The following is a 19,711-nucleotide window of genomic DNA, read 5'->3' as shown; positions in this document are numbered from 1 at the left end:
AGAACCAAGCATGTGAATAAAGCTTCGAGGAACTAGAACAAAGGTTGACTACAACCCTTATTCTCACTATACCTGATGGATCAGGGGGCTAACTACCTACAGTGACACATCAAAAAAGGGGTTTGGTTCTGTCTTGATGCAACATGGCAAGGTAATAGCATATGTTTCAAGACAACTTAAACCTTATGAACAAAACTATCCTATCCATGACTTAGAGTTAGTTGTCATAGTCTTTGCTTTAAAGATATGGAGACATTACTTATATAGGGAAAAGATCCAAATCTATATAGATCATAAAAGCCTTAAGTACTTCTTTACCCAAAAGGAATTAAATATGAGGCAACGAAGATGGCTTGGTCAAAGACTACGACTGTGAGATCCTCTAACATCCAAGAAAAGCTAACATTGTAGCTGATGCTCTTAGCCGAAAGTCAGCTCACACGGCAGCTCTATGTACCATCTCCAAACATATAATGGATGACCTGGAAAGAGTTGAGATCTCACTAATACCAGAAACCATCACAACTCGAATAGGACAACTAACTGCAAGTACAACTTTAAGGCAAAGGATAATTGATGCACAACAAACATATAAGTACCTAAACAAACAAGTATGGTAAGAGAATGAAGAAAACAATGAATTCTCTACAGCCCTAGACTCTGCATTTTTCTACCATGAACGTCTATGTGTACCAGATGATGAAGAAATCAAGAAAGAACTACTGAACGAAGCCCATGAGTCATGCTTTTCAATACATCCTGGGAGTACCAAGATGTATCAAGACCTGAAGGCACATTATTGGTGGCATAACTAATGACATGCAGAAATGCATGTCATCTTAGGCTTTTTACTTAGAATTATGAAGGTTGTTAGGTAGAATATGCGTCGATCATGATAGGAATTCACAAGAATATGATCTTGCGTCGATCAGCATGTCGAATCTCAGCTAACCCGTTATTTTGCGTTAATTATGCATTCAATGTTCTATTTTTGTAGCCAATGCAGGAAATGAACGCAAAGATGAAAACTGGACCATCGAATAGACGACCGCATGCGGAGAACCACTCCATCGTAAGGCAAACGCATCGATCAACGCATGGATGTTGCAGTAACCAGCCATATGCATCCATCGCATGGGAGTTGCGCTCGTCAAGCGAATCTGGTCATCATGTAGAGTGTTGGAGCTGTCTCTTATACACATCTAGATGTGTATAAGAGACAGGGAGTTGCGCTCGTCAAGCGAATCTGGTCATCATGTAGAGTTATGGTGTTAAGTGAATGCGGCCATTGAATGATTGCGGCTACGTGACAACGCATTCTAATGGGATCAACACAAGGTAGGTGCTGTCTCTTATACACATCTAGATGTGTATAAGAGACAGAACTACGTGAGAAGATGGCTGAGAGTTCTTCACCTCCTTCATCCATTCCGAGTGACGACCGGAGTTAGATCTCGAGAGAGTCAGCTCCTCCGCTCATCCATGGCACCACCGGCAGACTTTACACACATCCGCTAGAAGCAGAGTTTTGCTTCCAGTCGGTCATTTCTTTTTCCTTCTTTTCCTATATTGTATTGTATGATATATTGAATTAAGAAATTAATACAATGTGTTTTTCAATGCATTTCTCTATTCCTTCGACTTCATCTCCGTCTTTTTACTTAGCATCTTTACATTCATTGCAACACTTAGTGGGATTGCTTGGGTATTACATACTTAGTAATGTGGATCAGGGATATGAAGCATATAGCGACCCACCGAGACGTGTGTGTTGCGCGAATGTGTGAGTAACCTTATTTGCTTAGTGTGAAGTTGCTGCAATGCGTGTCTACAAGCTAACGCATTGCTTGTCTATGAGTGAGTCAGCAACAATCAACTACCCGAGAGGGTAAGTGGTTGGACGCATTAAACAAGGTATGCATTGTTCACTAAGGATAGTTACAACCGTAGGTCAGCAAAGTTTATGCGATTGTCTTGCATTATGTATGCTTCATTCTTCCATTAGGGATACTCGGGAGGGTAGTCTAAGGACAGGATCTAGACTTGGGAAGGTCAGGTCAAAATCTAGGCTTGGGAGAGCCAGATTAGATCACATAATACAAGAGATAGGTGCTTAGGAATGAGCACTATTTTTTATTAATGCATCGCATGCATTCTGTGGACGCGGTATGCGATGCATGTTCCTAAGATATGCATTAATAATCATGCGCCGATGGTCATGCATTAGACTGATAATGCATTAATGAATGTATGCGATGACCATGCGTCCTGCCAAAAGTTTTCTTCCGCTCACGCCAAGTATAACGTGAATGCAAGTTTCTCGGGTAATCGAGGTCAAACACAGGGACTTGTAGCTATATGTATGCGGTAATGTGCATGCAACGGTTTAAATAAAAGAATGGAAGGGAGGTTGCTAAGTTAACCCTACTCCTACTCCTATCTAACAGACAACGCAATGAGAATATGCATGAAAGGTTGAGTTACGACAAACCATGACATGAAATAAATGTGTGGGAAAATAGATAAAATGTGGAGATGATTTCATTGCAACCCTTAAGAGTCACCGCAAGGGAAACCTTAGTCAACGCAAGCCAATGTGATCATGCTACACTCATGCACGGGAAATCATTTTCCAATAGAAATGCGGTGCTCCTAAATCTAGGACACATGTGTTGAATGCAAAAGTGTCCATAGAGCTTATTCCCTTTTCTTATGCAATGATGAAAAATGCACACAATGCTGCAGTGACCTCACACAATCGTATCCTATCTCTAGGATGCATGCGATGGGTTAAAAGCAAACAGTGCTTATTCCTAAGCTCCTATCTCTTGTATTATGTTTTCTAATCTGACTCTCCCAAGCCTAGATTCTGACTTGACCTTCCCAAGCCTAGATCCTATCCTTAGACTACCCTCCCGAGTATCTCCAATGAACCAATGAAGCATACATAATACAAGACAATTGCATGAACTTGGTTGACGCAAGATTGTTACTATCCCTAGTGAACAATGCATACATTGCTTGATGCATCCAACCACTTACCCTCCCGGGTAGTTGATTGTTGCTGACTTCACTCATAGACAAGCAATGCGTTAGCATATAGACAGGCTTTGCAGTAGATTCACACTAAGCAAATAAGATTACTCACACATTCGTGCAATGCACACCTCTCGGTGGGTTGCTACATGCTTCATATCCCTAATCTACATGGCTAAGTATGCGATACCTAAGCAATCCCACTAAGTGCTGCAATGAAAGTAAAGATGCTAAGTAAAGAAGATGGAAATGGAGTCGAAGGAACAAAGAAATGCATTGAAAACAAATTGTATTAATTCCTTAATTCCAAGATGTCGTACAATACAATATAAGAAAGAAAGGAAAAGGAAATGACCGGCTGAAAGCAAAGATTTGCTCCCAGCGGATGTGCGTCAAGGCTGCTGGTGGTGCCATGGATGGACGGAGGAACTGACTCTCTCGAGACCTAGCTCCGGTTGTCACTTGGAATGGATGAAGGAGGTGAAGAACTCTCTGCCATATTCTCACACGTTTTTCTGGATCGCAAGGATCCGCCCTAGGCGAACCTCAAGTAAATACCTTGGATAACTTGAATTTCTGCTCATCGGCTTTTATATATAGAGCTTGAGTCATCGACAGCATTAATTGTATTGCTCTGAGTATGACGTTCGGCACGTTAGTCCTTTCTGAACCTCTCCTACTAACGGAGTGGTAGGTGAAATGTCAGCATCATCTTTTGGTTTTTCTCGAGGTAGATGCATTGATGCATCCATTCCACCAACCTTGCGTTGATCCCATTAGCATGCGTTGTTGCGTAGCTGCAATCATTCAATGGCCGCATTCGCTTTATATCGCAACTCTACATGATGACCGCAATCGCTTGACGAGCGCAACTCCCATGCGATGGACGAATACGATTGATTACTGCAACATCCATGCATCTGTCTCTTATACACATCTAGATGTGTATAAGAGACAGGCATTGTCGCGTAGCCGCAATCATTCAATGGCCGCATTCGCTTAATATCGCAACTCTACATGATGACCGCAATCGCTTGACGAGCGCAACTCCCATGCGATGGACGAATACGATTGATTACTGCAACATCCATGCATTGATCGATGCGTTTGCCTTTGCAATGGAGTGTTTCTTCGCATGCGGTCGTCTATGCGGTGGTCTGGTTTTCGCGTTTGCGTTCATTTCCTGCATTAGCTACAAAAATAGAAACGCATAATTAACGCAAAAGAATGGGTTAGCTGAGACTCAACATGCTAATCGACGCAAGCTTACTTTCTCGTGAATTTCTATCATGATTGCCGCATATTCTGCCTAACAACCTTCATAATTCTAAGTAAATGGCTTAAGATGACATGCATTTCAGAATGTCATCAATGACTCACCCTGAAAACCCTAATTCCCTCTAACTCTCTCCTTTTTTAGTTTTCTTCTAGAAGATTTTAGTTGTGAGGTGAAATGAGAACCCCTCGGGGTATTTAAAGGCCTTCAGAAGTATCCTTGTCACTTTCTACATGCTCCCACACTTCAAAGTGCATGGAAAACCTAGGTGTCAACATCATGCAAAGCCCTACCATGCAATGCCCAACGCAACACCTCCTGACATCTCCTCCTTGCATTCAAGACTTAGGTGTCTTCACCATGCATAAGGATAATGCATAGCTTCCCTTGAGGTTGCACTTCAACACCTTGCATTCCCTTCCATGCATCCATCTCATCCTTGGCTCGGTCCAAGACCTCATTTTGTTGAGCCTCGTTGTGAAACCTGGATTTCCATTTTTCCTACCTTAGCAAGTGGAAGTTAAATCCTATGTTGAAGTGAAGGAAATTTCTAAAGGTTAAGTAGTTTTGAGTTAAGAACTAATTGATGAAATATTGGCTAAGTGTAAGGTCAAAAAGGACCCATGCGTAAAGGGTTAGGAGACATTAACGCATAAGTTGAGAAGACAACCATGCGTTTGTAAGGTTGGATGCATGATTGGCCGAAGTATTGACAAGAGGTATTGCCAAGAGTAACCATGCATTGGAAGCCAAGGAGAAAAATGAAGTATTGAGAGGTTACTTGGGCATGGAGAGAGGCTGAAGTATGGCCAAGGACGACTCATGCAGCAGCCACTGTCTTGAGAGGTTAGAACAACGCATGCGGTGTGATGGCTGCGATGAATGCCATGAATGCTATGTGTATGCGTGTATGCGGCCGAAGGCATGCGGCCGAAGGAAATGTGTTGGTAGCATGCAGTGATGGATGACATGCGGTGATGGAGTATGTGGCCGATGGTTTGCGGCCGAAGGGATGCGTTGGTAGCATGCGGCAATGGATGACATGCGGCGATGGAGTATGCGATCGATGGTTTGCGGCCGAAGGGATGCACTGGTAGTGCTATGCGTTGATGTCTTGCGGCAGTGCTATGCGTTGGTGGCATGCGGCGGCCTTGCTACGCGAGAGTGTGCGGCCTAGGGCATGCGGTGTTGCAAGGGCATGTGGTGCAAAGATATGCAGTGATGCAAGGGCAAGTGGTGCAAAGGTATGTGGTGATGCGAGGGCATGCGGTGATGCGAGGGTATGCCGTGATGCGAGGGCATGCCGTGATATGGCTGATGGTATGCATATATGCGGCTGAAGGAATGCGTTGGTAGTACGTGATGGAGGCATGCGGCGATGCTACGCGATGGATGCGGTAGTGTTACGCGATGGCATGCGGTGATGCTGCACTATGGATGCGATGGCATGCGGCGATGGATGCGATGGATAAAATGGATGCGGTGGCCTTGCTAAAGTATAAGCTATGCGATGTAACGAGCTAAGGTGGACGCATAGTGATTTTCCCTTGTGTTGTTAAGGCTTACGGTAACAAAGTTAATGAGGTGGGTTGCGTTGGTCATAGGAGATGCGTTAGCAAGAACCTAGATGATCGTGAGCTATGCCTTGAGGTGTTGAGTTGAGAACCAAGTTGACCCAAAGGTTGCTATGCGTTGGACATCCGAGGGCATGTGGGCGCATAGGACAAGTCTAGTAGTATGTGTTAAAAGGGTGTTGGTCATTATCCTAGTTGAACGCATATGAAGTTAGATCAACGCATATGAAGGATGGACGCATTCAAGGACGTCATTCGAACATGTGGCTTGTTGGGAAGAAATCTTAAGCCTTAAGCAAATGTGGTGGAGGCATAAGAAGACATGCAAAGTTGAGGGCTATGCATTGGTAAAAGGGGAGCAAGACACCTTGGGTTGCGCTGATGCAAGATTGCGGTAATAGTGTAAGGAAGAGACACTTGGACATGCGGCCAAGTAGGAGGTGTCGGCCTTAGAGCAATCTTGGACGCCTATAAATAGGGCCAAGGACTTCAGATGAGAACTCAAATTCTCTTTAAAGGACATAAAGAAGAGTGTATTGGGAGGAGACTATGCGTTTGTAGCAAGACCATGCGTTGGTCAAGAGGTTCCAAGAGATGAGATGCTGTCCGACAGAAAGGACAAGAAGTAGCACCAATTTGGGATGAGGAGTTCTCCCAGAATACTCATGCATTTGATGTAATTCCAAAGCCATCTGAAAGCTATAAGAGTCTAGTTTTCAAGGTAGGGCTGCCGGAGAAGAAGATCCAAGGATTCGGGCTGGAGAATGAGGAAAAGACAGAGGGGTCGAGCCGTCGGGTAAGCTGGGCCAGTCTTAATGTTTTCATGATTCCATCCAAATCACGAAGATTTCTGAGCTAAGAGCTTATGGTAAGCTTCCTGAGACATTTTAGAACATGTTTCAGAAGGAAGTATCTTAAAATAACGTCTGGAACTCTGAATAATCTAAGCTGATAATTGAATCTGGAATTTAGGATTCAAAAGGGAAACCAAGGAAACCTAATAAACTTTGGAAAGAAAAGCTCCTAACCAACCAAGGTGAGTGGTTACTGTGTTGTTGTATTGTTGATGAAATTTCCATATATAGGTAAATATATATATAGGGGATAATGTTAAATTGGCATGATCAGGGATATATGTTTATCTTATTACTATGCTTGTTAAGATATTGTTTGTATGTTTGTTTTGGAAACTGAAATTGTACTCGGGATATATAGTTAGCATGCTTGAAAAGGTATTTGGAAGGAAAATATAGTCGGCTTCGGCTGGTAGGAAATGATAGTCGGTGATGACCGACGGGAAATATAGGCAAGTTATCTAAGAATAGCTAGTTGACGAGATAATAGGGTAAAGGGAAAGTTTCCACAGGAATTATTGATACATTGCTTTAATATACGTGTGAAAGTGTTGGGAAAAAATGTATGATCATGCCAGGGATAACCAGCGGTAAAGTTGGGGATGTTCATATTATGTAATAACCAGCGGTCAAGTTGGGGTTGATTGTTTTAACCAACGATTGAGTTAGGGATAATCTAGCGGTCTGGCTGGAAAAATAATATTGAACTCGTGGTAATTTTCTTGTTGATTATGTATTGATTTCCAAAATGTATACTGTTAAAATCAAACTTTGTAGCTCATGTTTTCCATGTTTTATGTTTTATCCCCCCCCCCCCCCCCTAAGTAGCGGAAAGGTGAGGAGTTCTGAGGTGCTACTAAGGTCAAGTTTCGCCACATGCAATAGTTACACTTCCGGGGGTTTTTACAGTTGTTCTTGTAAACTTTGTAGCTAAGTCTTGGAGTTGATAAATGTTACATTGTTGTAATATAAAATGAGCCTACTTTATCAGTTGTTGTTTTCCTCCTCAACTTAATCAGTTAGTTGCTAAATTTGTTCATTGGTATCAGAGTTATTTCCACAAGATTTATTAGGCAGTAAGTGTCAACAAAAGGGTTGATAATTGCTACAGTCATGTCCTTTCCTAGGCTCAGAGGGTAGTCTGAGACGGGGTGTGACACTCGTACCCTACTTTGTTGTCAATTCGACCTTGTTCCCCAAGTAACTCAAGTCAACGTATGGTCTCACCAACAACCTTGTTACGCATCTAATCATCACCTATGCACACACAAGATGTTCAACACATGGTTCTCTAGGTTTAGATGTATGGTTCCCAAACTATGCTACCAACGTGTCTCTCTCTCATAGCATAGCTTCTTCTTGAGGTTCTTAGCATGGTTATGCATCCAACTTCTCCCCTATGTGTCCAACTCTTCCTCAACTTCATCCTTTCTTGGTTTTCATCTCCCTCACATAGCATAGCTTTCTTCTTTATGTTCAAAGCATAGCCATGTCCACTTTGCCTCTCTTCAACTCAAGGTATGTGTTCACATGGCCATATTTATGCCTACTTCATCGTCTATGCACCAAACACTACAATCTTTAGGGTTTCCTCCATTTTTAGTTTCATATGTTGTCAACCATATAGCTAAATTCTCCCTCTTTAATACCCTATGCGTTCACTGACCTTATTTTATGTGCCCAACCCTATTTTCTTTCTTGGTTATGCATAGATCAACATATGGTTTACTCAAAATTTAACCAATTCTTCCCAATTATTTCATCTTGTCCTTCATCTCAAAACATGACTCTTCATACTCATAGCATAGTTCCTTATGCTCACAGCATAGCTCCTCATGTTCACATCATAGTCTCTTATGCTCGTAACATAGCTCCTCATGCATCCAAAATTGTTCAAAGTTTCCCTTGGGATGCACCTACCATGCATCAAACTTGGTAGGATTTTACTCCACTATGCTATGAGTTGAGCTTCCTTAGCTATGCTTTGACTTTACTTACTATGCTATGACTTTATCAACAATGCTATCAACTATGTTAAGACTTTTCACCTATGCTATGACTTACTTCCTCAACTATACTATGAGTTGAACTTGGACAAAATTCTACACTCTTTCTTATGCTATGAATTCTACTCTCATTCTCATAGCATAGTGATGCTCGTATTTATGAAGTGGAAATATGAATGATATGCATTGATGGATTTGCATTGTGCACTCAAGTTTCCCCAGCAGAATTCAAGTGTAAATTCTTCTGAGTTTCCTGGTAAGTCCAGGGTCGAACACAGGGACTTGTGAAAATAGATTGCGTTGGTAATTTTGATGAAAACTTTGCGGTAACCAAGTAAATAAATAAGTGTTGGGTTTGTTGTTTGCGTTGATGAAAAAGAAATAAATAAAGGTGGCAGATTTGAGAAAAGACAGTTGCGTTGATAGATGCAATGAGTATGCGATGAACGAGTTGAGAAGATCTTTAGCTAGCGTTACTTGGGAATGCGTCAGACTATGTGATCATGTTACAACCATGCACAGCAAGTCATTTTCCAATGTAAATGCGATGCTCATAAATCTAGGACACATGTGTTGAATGCAAAATGTCCATAGAGCTCATCTCTAAGTCTCTACTCTTGTCCTATGCGATGATGCAAAATGCATGAAAGCAAGGTGACCGCATAAAATCATATCCTATCTCTAGGATGCATATGATGTGTTGATAACAAATAGTGCTCATTCCTAAGCGTCTATCTCTCGTTTATGCGTTCTAATCTGGCTCTTCCGAGTCTAGATTCTAACCTGACCTTCCCAAGTCTAATGGACGAATGAAGCATACATAAACAAGATAATCGCAAAGAATGAATATTCCCTAGTTGTGCTAGCTAAATACTTATCAACCCATTTAACTAATTTAGCTACTCCTGCGCGAATAACAAATAGTGAACAAATATAGAGAAAGAAATTCCATTCTTATAAATGAGTTGAGTACAAAATGACAATGGAAAGAAAAGGTAGAGAGCCTGGTAGCAAGTTCTTGCTGATCGAGACTTTTTACACTGAAATCTCTATTCTGATCTACAGATGTTCCCGCTTTCGCAGGTGTCGGCCCTCTCTCTGTCCTTGGGGCTTCCGGCACTCTCCAAGCTTAACGGAACTGGTCCCATGAAATCAATCCCCCATACATAATCGACGGCCAATAAAATGTAATGCTTTCCATGCGAAGGAGGAAATGGTCCCATGAAATTAATCCCCCATACGTCGAATAATTCCAGCTCCAAGATAGTGTTCATTGGCATTGCATTTTTCCATGAAATGTTGCCTGTGCGTTGACACCAATCACATTTCATTGCGTAGTCAACAGCATCCTTGAATAATGTGGGCCAAAAGAATCCACTTTGCAAAACATTGGTTGTAGTGCAATGCCCTCCAAAGTGCCCACTATATGGTGAGTCGTGGCATTGTGATAATATGCATTGTTGAGCAGCATTCGGTATGCATAATCGAATAATCTGGTTTGCACCTCTTTTATATAGATTTAGCTCATCCCGATAATAATGTTTGCATTCGTGCTTGAGCTTCTTCTGTTGGTGATAGGTGTAATTTTTCAGGAAATTGCTCACAAACCAAATAATTAACGATGTCCGCATACCAGGGCAATTCTTCTCTATGGAATAGCTGCTCATCCGAGAAAACAGCACTCACCTCGGTCTCATTGCAGTCAACTTCAGGATTTTCTAGTCTAGAAAGATGATCCGCAACCTGATTCTTTGTCCCCTTCTGGTCAATTATTTCGATATCAAATTCTTGAAGGAGGAGAACCCATCTGATCAACCTCGGCTTTGTGTCCTTCTTTGTCATTAAGTATTTGATTGTTGAGTGATCGGTGTGGATGAGTACCTTGGTTCCCAATAGATATGCCCGGAATTTCTCCAACGCAAAAATCACAGCCAGGAGTTCTTTCTCTATGGTGGTATAATTTGTATGAGCAGGGTTTAAAGTTTTACTTGCATATGCGATGGGGTGCAAAATCGTTTTTCTCTTTTGCGCTAAAGCTGCCCCCATCGCATACCCGCTTGCGCACATGATTTCAAATGGCAATGTCTAGTTCGATGCAATCAATACGGGTGTGGTAATCAGCGCATCTTTTAAAACTCTGAATGCGTTGAGGCAGTTGTTGTCGAACTCGAATTTTTTGTCAGCCTCTAGCAACGCACTCAGTGGTCATTCTATCTTAGAAAATTCCTTGACAAATCGTCATAGAATCCAGCATGCCCCAAGAAGCTTCGCACAGCCTTCACGCTGGTTGGAGGTGGAAGCTTTTCAATTACGTCGATCTTTGCTTTGTCCACCTCCAACCCATCCCGAGAGACTTTATGCCCCAACATTATACCCTCCTTGACCATGAAATGAAATTTTTCCCAGTTGAGCACCAGGTTCGTCTCCTCACATCTCTTCAGAATCTTCTCTAGGTTGGCTAGGCAGACTTCATAAGTATTCCCATAAACGGAGAAGTCATCCATAAATATTTCCACAGAATCCTTGAGATAATCTGAAAAGACACCATCATGCACCTTTGGAACGTGCTTGGCGCATTGCCGAGGCCAAATGGCATGTGGCGAAAAGCAAATGTCCCATATAGGCAGGTGAATGTGATCTTGTCTTGATGTTCAAGAGATATCATGATTTGATTGTATCCGGCATACCCATCCAAGAAGTAGTAAAAATCATTCCCTGCAAGTCTATCTAGCATTTGATCGATGAATGGTAGGGTAAATGATCTTTCTTTGTGGCCGCATTTAACTTACGGTAGTCCATGCATATGCGCCATCCAGTGATGGTCCTTTGCGGTATTAATTCGTTGTTCTCATTTAGGACTACCGTCATTCCGCCCTTCTTCGGCACACATTGCACGGGGTTGACCCACGTGCTATCTGCTATAGGATAGATAATGCCTACATCTAGCCATTTGATAATCTCCTTCTTGACGAGCTCCTTCATCGCAGGGTTGAGCCTACATTGATGTTCAAATGTAGCCTTGTGTCATCTTCAAGATGAATGTGGTGCATGCAGTACGCGGGGCTAATTCCTCTGATGTCAGCGAGCGTCCAGCCAATTGCTCGCACATATTTCTTGAGAATACTCATCAATGCATTCTTCTGATCTTTGTTGAGCACAGAGAAAATGATCACTAGTAGCTTCTCATTTTGCCTAAAAAATGCGTACTTCAAATGGGTTGGTAGGGTCTTTAGTTCAAGTGTTGGTGGTTCCACTAAGGAAGGTTGCATTGTTTTTCTTTGATCTGTTTCTGTTGGCTCTTCTTCTTACTTTGCGATCATTTCTTCTTCCTTGTTTGTTTTTGTTGTGATCGCATTGCAGGCAGCAATGGATGCGCTGGCATCCTCTTCCTCATACTCTTCATCAGACTTTTGTTCTTCAATCAAATTCAGGTCATCATCAGAATCATGTAGGTCTTCTTCATCCAGAAACTTCATGGCATGAATTATATTAAATTTGAGTTTCTGTCCATTGTTACTCAAAGTGATTTCTCCATTATACACATTAATTTGAGCACGACCCGTTGATAAAAAAGGTCGCCCCCAAAATGATGGGCACATCTTTGTCAGCCTCATAGTCTAAAATGATGAAGTCAGCTGATAGAATAAATTTGTCAATTGTTATCAGCACATCCTTCACCTTACCTTCTGGATGGACCAGAGATCTATCGACCAATCGGAGAGTCACTGATGTGGGCACAAGTTTCCCCACATTTAATTGTCTAAAATTGACAATGGCATCAAATTTATGCTGGCCCCCAAGTCACACAGAGCTTGCCCAATATAGATTCCTCCTATGGAGAAAGGAATAGTAAAGCTCCCAGGATCGCTCATCTTCAGTGGGAAGATTGATTTGGAACCTTGCATTAATGCCACCGAGGAAAATTTCCCAACGCCCTTCTTCTTAGTTACCATGTCCTTCAGAAACTTGGCATAGGCAGGCATTTCCTCAATCGCTTCACTGAAAGAAATGTTAACATGTAATTGCTTTAACATAGATAAGAAGCATTGCTATTGTACCTCTTCGTTTTTCTTCCTTCTTAATCTCTGAGGGAAAGGGGGTAACTGAACTTTCACAGTTCCCATTTCAGTTGGCTTCGAGGTCGACGTAACCTCAAGTCCTACTGCTTCTTTTTCTCTTTCTTCTTCTTGCGTTACCGCAATCTCAGGTTCAACTGCAATGGAAGTTGTTCTACTATGCTCCTTCTTTTCTCCCTCCACAGTTTTCCCATTGTGCAATGTCACAACCTGACATTGCTACTTACCTGATCCCCCCGGGTTGCGTGGAAGTTCGATTAAACTTGGCAGTGCCTCTTGCGGTCTACTTTTCAGCTTACTCGCAATCTGGCCCATCTGTAATTCAAGATTGCGGATGAAGGTGGCCTGACTCTGAAGCACCGTCTCGTTTTTCTCTATATATTGCTTCAATAGGCTCTCCAAAGAAGAGGATTGCGGTGGTTGTTGTGAGCTACTTGCTTGATTGCTCGGTTGACCGTTATTGCATTGAAAGAATCCTGGTGGCTCTTCTTTTTGCGCCACAGGATGAAAATTTTGTTGTTGATTTTTCCAAGCAAAATTGGGGTGGTTCCTCCACCTGGGGTTGTAGGTGTTTGAAAAGGGATTATTCTTTATAAAGTATACAAATTGTGGATTTTGTGGGCAATCTTCCATCGCATGCCCATCACCGCAAGCCGCACACCTTGCGATGTTTTGACTGATTGCGTTGATTTGCCCACCTTGCAGTGTTGGGCTGCTGATCACCATTCCTTGGATCAAATTCATCATTGCGATCATTTGGTTTTGTAATGAAGTAATAGCACCCTTGTTTGCGTCAGAGTCTTTAAGTCTCAATCTTTGGTCACTCTCTCTCCAGTCTTCATGGTTCTTGGAGATGCGATCCAGGATATTCTTGGCCTCATCATAAGTTTTGTCGAGCAGACCACCAACAGCTACCGCATTGGCAGCGATCTGTGAAGCGAGATTCAAACCATGATAGAAAATCTCCATTTGAAGGCAGTCTGATAACCCATTATGTGAACAATCCCGGACCAACCTTTTAAACATCACCCAAGCATCACTGAACGATTCGTCCATATCTTGTTCAAAATTTGTGATCAGTTTCCTTCGTCTTGCGTTCTCGGTAGGTGGAAATGGGAACAATGTTAGTCGAACTTCTTCAGTCGAGATGTTCAGGAACACAAAAGTGTTACAGATTTCAATAAAACTTCAGAGGTGAGCGTGCGGGTCCTCACCACGCCTTCCTCCGAATTGACCTGCAGTCTGGATCATCTGCAGCATCATCGATTTCATTTCAAATCTGCTTCCGTCGAGGGCAGGCCTCATGATTCCCGGAGAGAAATCATTAAGGTTTGGCAATGCATAGTCCCTGATTGGCCTATTGCGATCGTTTGCCAACTGAATTGGATTCGCCATGACATTATTATCATTTGGTGCTCTATTTCCAGGCTGCTCCGCCATCTCTTCTTTGTTTGATTGTGGTTGCTGTTAGCGGTCTCTCAATCTTCGGGTCGTAATGCACTAGAGATTGAGAGTTCTATAAAGAAATCAAAAAATTACCGTTAGCAAACTATCTTGCCGAAGTCCCCGGCAATGGCGCCAAAAACTTGGTGCTCGTATTTATGAAGTGGAAATATGAATGATATGCGTTGATGGATTTGCGTTATGCACTCAAGTTTCCCCAGCGGAATTCAAGTGTAAATTCCTTTGAGTTTCCTGGTAAGTCTAGGGTCGAACACAGGGACTTGTGAAAATAAATTGCGTTGATAATTTTGATGAAAACTTTGCGGTAACCAAGTAAATAAATAAGTGTTGGGTTTGTTGTTTGTGTTGATGAAAAAGAAATAAATAAAGGTGGCAGATTTGAGAAAAGACAGTTTCGTTGATAGATGCAATGAGTATGCGATGAACGGGTTGAGAAGATCTTTAGCTAGCGTTACTTGGGAATGCGTCAGACTATGTGATCATGTTACAACCATGCACAGCAAGTCATTTTCCAATGTAAATGCGATGCCCTTAAATCTAGGACGTATGTGCCGAATGCAAAATGTCCATAGAGCTCATCCCTAAGTCTCTACTCTTGTCCTATGGAATGATGCAAAATGCATGAAAGCAAGGTGACCGCATACAGTCATATCCTATCTCTAGGATGCATATGATGTGTTGATAAAAAATAGTGCTCATTCCTAAGCGCATATCTCTCGTTTATGCGTTCTAATCTGGCTCTTCCGAGTCTAGATTCTAATCTGACCTTCCCAAGTCTAGATTTTGTCTTTAGACTACTCTCCCGAGTATCTCTAATGGACGAATGAAGCATACATAAACAAGATAATCGCAAAGAATGAATATTCCCTAGTTGTGCTAGCTAAATGCTTCTCAACCCATTCAACTAATTTAGCTACTCATGCGTGAATAACAGAGACTGAACAGATATAGAGATAGAAATTTCATTCTTATAAACGAGTTGAGTACAAAATGACAATGGAAAGTAAAGGTAGAGAGTCTGGTAGCAATTCCTTGCTGACCGAGGCTTTTTACAATGAAATCTCTATTCTGATCTAAAGATGTTCCCGCTTCCGCAGGCGTCGACCCTCTCTCTTTCCTTGGGGCTTCCGGCGCTCTCCCAAGCTTACCGGAACAATCTACCGGCATAACTTCTTCCCTCGCATCCACCTTAAAATGAAAGAAAATTAAGAACACGGACGTGCGACTTGTGGAACAAAAGATTGTAAAAACGTGAACCCCTTTTCTGAAGAATGCACTTGGTAATTATAGAGTATCCATGGTGAAAGGCAGCTTCTCTCTCCTGGTTGTACAGATGGGACCGCTTTAATTCCTAACTGATACGCCGCATAATTGTCACCAATAAAGCTGAATGTATTTTATGACCGTTTCGGCTATGAAGTTAATTTGGATTCGATTGTCATCAGCTTTCTGTCCCATCGCTTTTAATTATCCTTTCACCCGGATGCGCCCACCATGTTGTGCTGACCAAGTTGCGGCGATCCTTCTCGGGCGAATGCTTGCGAGCACGATCAACACAAAGCCTTGCGGTGAAGTTACGCTCGACCGATGATTTCCTATAATCGCATTCTTGCTTTGCGTTAACGCATATTCTACACAAAAATGCAAAGATCAACTGTTCTAATGGGCTGAATGCATGCGACCACAATATTATAGAATTTATGCTTAATGGATGCAATTTAACATATTTCATCAAAGCAATCCAACATTGTTTAAGAACTTAGCACTATGATGATGTGCATTTCTGCTTGTTATCACACCCCCAAAATATTAGGATGTGCACGATTGAACTAGGAAAACCACCGATTAAAGGTTTCTCTTTCTATTTTTTCCTTTTCTTGAATATCAATTAGAGAATCAAAATGAGAATTATAAATAATGAAAAAAATTAATGATCTGAAAAGCAATAGATGATGCTGAGAAATAGAAGTGAACTTAAATTAAGATTTGGTAAGAAGAAGAAGCCAACGACGGAAATGGCGAATGAGAAGACTGAGTAGCAATGTCGGACTGTATATGTATAAATTTGGACATAATTCTTATGTTGTCTATCTAATACATAAAAATAAAATTAATGATTGATAATTAATATATTAATGATTATTATTAATAGATATTTTATAACCTATTTTTATATACATGTAGATATATTTTTTTTTTCTTTTTTCTGGGAAAAAATATATGATCTATATTACTTTAAAATACTCCATTAAAAAACATTGAAAACACTATTTACTTTAGTAAACTAAACATATTTAATTATCTTTTTAAAAGTAATTTTGAATATTAACATTAACATGAAAGTTAAAAAATAATAATAATCCTATTACATTGATAAGATTAAAAAAAGTACAAATACAACTAATAGCAATATTAACATAAAAAAAAAAAAAATTAAACATATGCAGAAAAATAACTAATACATGCATTTACAATTTCTCTTTAAATCATGTGTTTGTCTGTCGTTGATGTTTACGGATCAAAGCACTTAGATTGAATGACATCCAATGCCACACAACACAAATTTACAATTTCTATACACTTAGACACCAAGTACATGCCAGACATTTTGTGTTGTGTCAATATGTTGGATATCAATTTATGAAGAGAATTCTAGAATGAAAAGTTGTTGTTATATTAGTAATATAAGAAAGCTCCTTAGTATATGTGTGAAAAATAATTGAGATTTTACTGATTTTGGAATGCCAAAAATATTATAGATTATCACTTTCTAAACAATGTAATGATAAAAAAATAATAATATTAGAGATTGTAACTCTTTATATGAAAAAATTAATTAACAATCATATCACAACGATAAAACTAAAAACTTTCTAAATGTTACATTGAAAAAATTGTAAGAAAAAATAACTATTATAAAATAACTTGAAAAATCTATTAAAAAGTTGATACCTATCATGGAGAATATTTGGTTGAAGCATCTTTTTTTCCTTTTTGGTACATAACACTACTTTCTATTCATAAAAACTATTAGAAATTTCGAAAAAAAATGATTGAGATATGAAAAGAGAGAAATTAAGAGGAAGAGACTCAAGCTTTGAAAGAAAATGTGTAAAGATTAGCTAGTTTATCAAGAAGTTGTTACACTATTAAAATTCCATTAGTAAATATAATTAAATGTATAGCCTAAGAATTTAAAGCCAAATTTTCAACATTCTAGTTTTTCATATTCCAACATAGAAAATTTTGATAATGTATAATCTACTTTTTTGTTTTAATGTAAAAAAATTTAAATTTAAAATAAGATTTTGGTAGTTATAACCTTCATCAAGAAGATCAAAAGCTTGAGAATATCATATATAGAAGTTTTTTCATGACTCTGAGGTTTGATTTTTTTCGAGTAAAAGAAATAAAGTTGTTTAAGTGTGTGATTAGTGGATTTGTGAGGTTTAAGTTTAGTGTAGCCATAATCAAAATAGTAAGGGTAGAATTGTCAAAAAAAAAAAACTTTTTGGCCCATGAAGGTTTCGAACCTACGACCTTCGCGTTATTAGCACGACGCTCTAAGCAACTGAGCTAATAGGCCAAGTTGGAGGTGCATAACTTTATTTTAATATCCAATCACTTTTAAAAAAATAAAAAAATACTATCATGTTCTTTTTAGACATGTTCTTTTAAAAAAATAAAAAAAAATACTATCATGAGCTAATAGGCCAAGTTTTTCTACTTAATTAATAAAATTTTAGACATGTTCTTTTGAAATTTTTACCAAAATGCATCTCATGATAGAAAACTCTAAGTATGCATGTCATAGCGGTCGGATCTTATTATGTAAGGGTCTGGTCGTTACAGTTTCGTATCAGAGCATTTGAGCCAAGTAGACTCTACTACATTAGAAGAGTCGTAGTATTTGATAGTTTAACTTGTTAAGTGATACCCACAGTTATGCCAAATACGTTGGTACCTTGAATTTTTAGACAAGTAACTTAGTAAATAATATAGTAAGCATAAGCATGAGTAAAAGAAGTAGGATTAGATTGCTTCATTATCATGAAAGAATGTGTGTACCAGATTCCACCACAACGAGCTCCAACACGACGAGGAAGACCTCAAAGTGAATCCACAGGAGTTTAAAATCAAGAAAATGAACAAACGCCTTACGTGTTACTTCCACCAGAAGCACTACAAATACTAATACAGAATATGAGTAATGGAAGCACAATCTCATCCACCACATCAATAACCAATCATACAAATGACTCGAAAATCATTTGAGAATTCAAGAAGTTCAATCCTTCAACATTTGATAGACCATCTGTGGATCCAACTATAGCAGAGAATCTGATAACAGAAATACAAACCATTTTCCGCCATATGAACATCCCAAAAGAACAAAAAGTAAATTGTGGCACCTTCATATTAAGAGGTGATGCAAAGTTCTGGTGGAAATCCACATAAAGAACAATCAAAGGTTCGATCACGAGGTAGCAATTTAGTAAGGCTTTTTACAAGTATTTCCCTTTGACAGTGAGATATCAAAAGTGGAATTTCTTAATCTTCGTCAAGAGAACATGTTGGTGGCGTTATATGAACGGAAATTTGATCGCTTGTCTCACTTTTTTCCTCAACTAGTAGACATAGAAGAGAAGAAGGTGGAAATATTTGGGGATTAAGAGAAGGCCTTCAGGGCACAGTTACTGCTTTTCGACACAAGGAGTATGCACTTTCCCTCAAGTCAGCCTTACTCATGGAAGTAGATCTTGCTGCCAAAACCTCAACTTCTGAACGAGGATTCATGCCAAATCAAAAGAGGAAATTCAACCAACAGGGCTTTCAACGTTCACAACAGCAAGTTAAAAATTCCCAAGGCACTCAGGGCATACAATCACAACAAAAGGGCCAAACATTCACATATCCTAAGTGCAGAAATTCTGGAAAACACCATAAGGGGCAGTGTCTTCGAAACTTAGGAGTGTGTTTTAATTGTGGCCAGATGGGTCACTATGCAAAGGCTTGCCTAAAGCTTGTCACCCAAGTATCATCTGCCCAGACCACCCAACCTATCAATAATAAGGTTACCAAACAGTAGAAAGGATGGGTGTTTGCTGCTACACATCAAGAGGCAGAGAACCAAGATGCAGTTGTTACAAGTATATTACCCATCCTCAGGTATTATGTCTTCACTTTATTTGATTCGGGCTCTAGTCATTCATTCATCTCTACAACATTTTCAAAACATGCTCAACTAACATCAAAGCCTTTAGGCTACATTCTATCCATAGCTACTCCTGCCAGAGTATCTATGCTGGCCAGCTCAGCAGTGGAAAACTGTGAGTTCTCAGTATCAAGACATAAACTAGGGGTGACTCTTATCATCCTAGACATAAGTGATTTTGTCATAATACTAGGTATGGACTGGTTAGCA

At 40.1% G+C, this 19,711-nt stretch overlaps 1 non-coding gene across 1 annotated transcript; it reads right to left on the bottom strand.

Moving 5' to 3' along the window:
* Positions 1-17,798: 17,798 nt before the first annotated feature.
* On the bottom strand, positions 17,799-17,872 carry TRNAI-AAU. Its single transcript has one exon. It is a non-coding gene; the product is annotated as a tRNA-Ile (tRNA).
* Between the last annotated feature and the right edge of the window lie 1,839 nt (positions 17,873-19,711).

Source organism: Benincasa hispida, chromosome 11 (genome assembly GCF_009727055.1).
Source record: "Benincasa hispida cultivar B227 chromosome 11, ASM972705v1, whole genome shotgun sequence".
Classification (NCBI taxonomy): Eukaryota; Viridiplantae; Streptophyta; class Magnoliopsida; order Cucurbitales; family Cucurbitaceae; genus Benincasa; species Benincasa hispida.
Note: the sequence above shows the minus strand (reverse complement) of the source record. Positions and strands in the feature narration are given on the sequence as shown.